The sequence below is a fragment of the Chrysemys picta genome, chromosome 6 (genome assembly GCF_011386835.1).
Source record: "Chrysemys picta bellii isolate R12L10 chromosome 6, ASM1138683v2, whole genome shotgun sequence".
Classification (NCBI taxonomy): domain Eukaryota; kingdom Metazoa; phylum Chordata; order Testudines; family Emydidae; genus Chrysemys; species Chrysemys picta.
In genome coordinates, this window is record NC_088796.1 from 42969935 (window position 1) to 42975141 (window position 5207).

The window sequence follows — 5207 nt, forward strand, 5'->3', positions numbered from 1 at the left end:
GAAATTTTAGTCTAATATCTAGGTCTATTTTGATATCCAAATACTCACCCTGGGATGAGCCCTTTGGACGTACAATAGTACATTGGTGCATGCTTGATATAGGTAATAACCAAAAGAATTTGTTTGTTTATTTTGCATTTAGTTATTTCCCTTTGTTGAGAGTGGTGCAATGACCAGTTATGATTAAATACAGAGCTAGCAATAGTTTTTGTTTGTTTATTTGTTTTGTTTTTGTTTCTGGGGTGGTGATGGTTGTGTTTTGTGGCTTTCAGTTGCTATTTTAGACTAATGGACTTCAGATTCCATCAAAGATGATCATTTGAATAAACCAGGAATCTTGTTAATATTTCTTTATTTCCTGTCTAGCCATGAGAGTAAAAGAACTTTCATATACTTCAAGAAGAAAATGAGTTGGCCCTTAGGACACATGCCAGGCTGAAAATCCCAATACAGCTGCAACTGAACTCAGTACCAGAGGGCTCCGATTATACAGTTTAACAATCTTCATCTTTTTAACTTTTACCTCCATCTGCATTTCAAAAGTATGTTGATTTATAGCTTCATACTCCAATGTATGAAATTAATGTTTTTGCACTCTGAATGGCTTTTTATGTACTTTGCATTCTGTTTCTCTAAGCTGGTACCTTGTTAACAAAATATAATAAATATTTATTATTAAAATTAATAACTCAGGCAGACTGACTGCTTCTGTAGCAAAAGGACAAGGTCACTATCTTTACATTTTGTTTTTTAAAGGGAAAGACTCTGATTGTAACTTCAGTGATTACAAGATGAAAACTTGGGGCCTCTTTCTCCTCTCACTTTCACTAATTTAATACCAGAGTAACTTCATCGACTGCAGGAGAGTTACTCCTGGTTTATAGTGGGGTAAGTAAGATTGGAATCTAGCATTTTGTCCTTAATGTGCCCCTTTGTAACTTCTGATCAGAGACAAAGTATGGAGCAGGTCCCTAGCTGCTGTAAATCATTGAAATCAGTGGAGCTAGACTGATTTATACCATGTGCTGTGGCTCCATGTGATGAAAAGTACCATGTATGCCATGATATGAAGGCAAAACTAGAAGTGTATTAAAGCTTCAGTTTCATCCTTAGCTTTCAGCTTCCTTCATTTAGTGAACCCTGTCCCATCACATTAATCAATTATTTTTTCTCTTTTAATTGCAGAACGTGTGGGCATGAGGCAGACAATATGGCATGGACAGAAGGAGCAGTAAGATGAGATAAAATGAGGGTGTATACATCATGCAAATTAACCCAATTGCTTTGTGTAATTGAGAAGATAACGGGATTTTCTCTCATCGTTAGTGAGACCTCCATTTTGGAAATTCTACAAACATATTGGACTGCTCTGAGGCTCCTCCATTTACTAACACAGCCCCTTTTAAACTTTCTAAAATTGTTGAAGAATAAAGAGTGGGATTGCAGCCCTCCAATCCACTCATGGAGCCCTTCTGCATGCAGGTCCCCATCCTCCTGTTCCAGGGCACCATTCCCCTCCTCCTCTGCACCAGTTGGAGGCCATTGTGCATGTCCAGGGTCAGTGCTGAGGGTGGAGGAGAGGTGAACAGGTGTGGATAGGCAAATGGGTGAACATTATCTCCCCTCAAAGGCCCCTGGAGAGTCCCAGGAAAAGTACAGAGGGTATATATCACAAGGCCATGGCAGCATCATTCTGTTGCAGCATAACTGTTCAAATACATGGTCAATCGATTGTTAAATAGTCCAGCAGATCAGTAGGTTGCTTATAACAATTCATAATGCATTCTACTGATATGCTTATAACCATGTATTATACATCCTACTCGTGTCTGTTACATACTTACAGGAGCTGTTAATCACTTATTAACCCTTTATAAACCACTGATAAATGAAGCCTTAATATAACTTGTGACTTCAAAGCTATATGGAGCACACATTCCATGTCATTCTTCAGATACTGCAGTGATGAATGCTGTAGAAATGTCTATATATAAATAAAATAAACTGTGTTTGTGTGTGTGTGAGAGAGAGAGAGAGAGAGAGACAGAACAGGGGGAGTGGGGAGCTGTACTTGGTCCATATGTGCTATAGATTCCAGGTAGGGTGACCAGATAGCAAATGTGGAAAATCGGGAAGGAGGTGGAGGGGTAATAGTTGCCTATATAAGACAAAGTCCTAAATATCAGGACTGTCCCTATAAATCGAGACACCTGGTCATCCTAATTTCAAATCCTAGCTCTAACAGGTTCTGCAGCACAGCGGTGGGCTGGAGCTGTGTGGTATGAGTGAATCCTACAGCCAGAAACCCTCTGCTCAGATCCTTAACTGGGAATATCACCTTCCCAAAGGCTGGCAGTAAGTGGCTATGTGAACATCCAGGCTTGCCCCTTCCCCAGAGATTGAGTCTATGACTCAGGCTCTCCACAGTCAGGACAACCTTTGAAGGGCAGCAGGTGGGTTTTCTGCTTAGTGTCTCTGTGACGTTGCACTCTATATGATTTTATGAAAATTCACTAATGTAACTGGGATATGCTTCATGCTAAAGGTCACTTGTAAGGTATCATTACAAAGCTTATAATCTACTGAGTGTGATCATCCTATTTGTATAAATGTACCACTCTTGTATCTGAAACTAGAAATATGAAATATAACTCTGAGGGCCTATTGTAATTATGCAAAGGGTGGGCCATTAATGGTGGTTTGGAATCTTGATGACTCCCATTAACCAGGACAATTGACTGCAGAATGCTCTGTTTTACCTGTAAGTCTTCCTGTATATGTGTGTGCTGGCAAGTGGGTAATGAAGTCTTACAGTGACATGTGATCATGTCACCTGAACTGGAATCCATCTTTAACCTGGTGTCTTTCCATTGAGAAGGAGGGGGTGGGAACCCAGAGAGGGACAAAGGATTCCCGCCTTATGCAAAAGATATATAAAGGGGTGGAACAGAACAAAGTGAGGAGCCATCATGAAGAATCCCCTAATTACCACCTGAGCTGGAACAAGGGCTGTACCAAGGGAAAGGATTGTGCCCAGACTAGGAAGGCACCAGCCTGTGAAAGAAACGCATTGAAACATCTCTGAGGGTGAGATCTTATCTGTATTCAATTTCTTACTGTATTAGACATAGACTTGCGTGTTTTGTTTTATTTTGCTTTGTTCTGGCTGTTACTACTTGAAACCACTTAAATCCTACTTTCTGTATTTAATAAAATCACTTTTTACTTATTAATTAACTCAGAGTATGTGTTAATACCTGGGGGGGGGGGGGCAAACAGCTGTGCATACCTCTCTATCAGTGTTATAGAGGGCGAACACATTATGAATTTACCCTGTATAAGCTTTATACAGGGTAAAACAGATTTATTTGGGTTTAGACCCCACTGGGAGTTGGGCATCTCAGTGTTAATTTATTTAATTAATGGAGATATCCCATCTCCTAGAACTGGAAAGGACCTTGAAAGGTCATCAAGTCCAGCCCCCTGCCTTCACTAGCAGGACCAAGTACTGATTTTGACCCAGATCCCCAAGTGGCCCCCTCAGGGATTGAACTCACAACCCTGGGTTTAGCAGGCCAATACTCAAACATCTGTAAGCTGCTTTCAGTGAAGCCTGCAGCTACCGGGCGCAAGGATACGCGATGTGGACCTGCGGTTGAAAAGGATCCTACAAGGAGCAGGTAAGAACCCCCTGATAATCCTTCATGTAGGAACGAATGATACGGCTAGGTTCTCGTTAGAGAGGATCAAGGGAGATTATGCCAGGCTGGGGAAGACGCTCAAGGAGATAGAGGCTCAGATTATCTTTAGTGGGATTCTGCCCGTTCCGAGGGAAGGGCAGCAAAGGGCTGATAGGATTGTGAGAATAAATAGTTGGCTAAGGGAGTGGTGCTATAAGGAGGGCTTTGGGATGTATGGACACTGGGAGGCTTTCGGGGACAGACACCTGTTCTCGCGGGATGGGCTTCACCTGAGTAGGGAAGGAAATAGACTTCTGGGAGGGAGGCTGGCTCATCTTATCAAAAGAGCTTTAAACTAGCAAGTTTGGGGAGACGGTTGGGAGATGCACAGTTAATCTCCACGCCAGATTCCAGTATGGAGAAGGTGAGTAAAATGAGAGGAGACATAGCTGGGGAGATGAGATTGGACATAGGAAGGACAGGAGGGACGGACACTAGGAGGCCCGCAACATATAGTGCTACTAATGGGAGACGGGCTAAAAGACATACATTAGGGTGTCTATACACCAATGCCAGAAGCCTAGGTAATAAAATGGAGGAATTGGAGCTCCTGGTCCAAGAGCTGAAACCAGATATCGTAGGAATAACGGAAACGTGGTGGAATGACAGTCACAACTGGAACACAGGTATGGAGGGGTATGCGCTGTTTAGGAAAGACCGGAACAGAGGTAAAGGTGGGGGGGTGGCATTGTATGTCAATAGTGAAATAAACTGTAAAGAAATAATAGTTGATGGATTAGACAACACAGAGTCCATCTGGGCAATACTCACAATGGGTAATAGGACTTCTAGAGCCTCTCCGGGGATAGTGCTTGGAGTGTGCTATAGACCGCCGGGATCGACCCAGGATATGGATAAGGAATTATTTAATGTGCTTAGAGAAGTAATTACTAATAGAAACTGTGTAATTATGGGGGACTTTAACTTCCCGGAAATAGATTGGGGAACAAACGCTAGTAGCAATAATAGGGCTCAGATGTTCCTAGATGTGCTTGCTGATCAATTCCTCCATCAAGTGGTAGCTGAACCGACGAGGGGGGAGGCCATTTTAGATTTGATTCTGGTAAGTAGTGAGGACCTCGTTGAGGAAGTGGTAGTAGGGGACAATTTGGGCTCCAGTGATCATGAGCTAATTCGGTTTAAAATACAGGGAAGGAGTAACAGAATTAAGTCAAAGACTAGGGTTTATAATTTTAAAAAGGCCAATTTTAACAAATTAAGGGGACTGGTAAGGGAAGTGGATTGGGCAAACGTATTAATGGATTTAAAGGCAGAAGAAGCCTGGGATTACTTTAAGTTAAAGATGCATGAGCTGTCGGAGGCCTGTATTCCCAAAAAGGGAAAAAGATTACCAAGCAAGAGATTTAGACCGAGCTGGATGAGCGACCGACTCAAAGGGGCGATTAGGAAAAAACAGAAAGCGTACAAAGAGTGGAAGAGGGGAGGGATCAGTAAGGAAATGTACCA

At 42.2% G+C, this 5207-nt stretch overlaps 1 long non-coding RNA gene across 1 annotated transcript; it reads left to right on the plus strand.

The window, feature by feature from the left end:
* The first annotated feature begins 756 nt into the window (after positions 1 to 756).
* On the plus strand, positions 757 to 3233 carry LOC101950766 (uncharacterized). The gene is made up of 2 exons (XR_257444.4): positions 757 to 888; positions 1186 to 3233. It is a non-coding gene; the product is annotated as an uncharacterized LOC101950766 (long non-coding RNA).
* The last annotated feature ends 1974 nt before the right edge of the window (positions 3234 to 5207 follow it).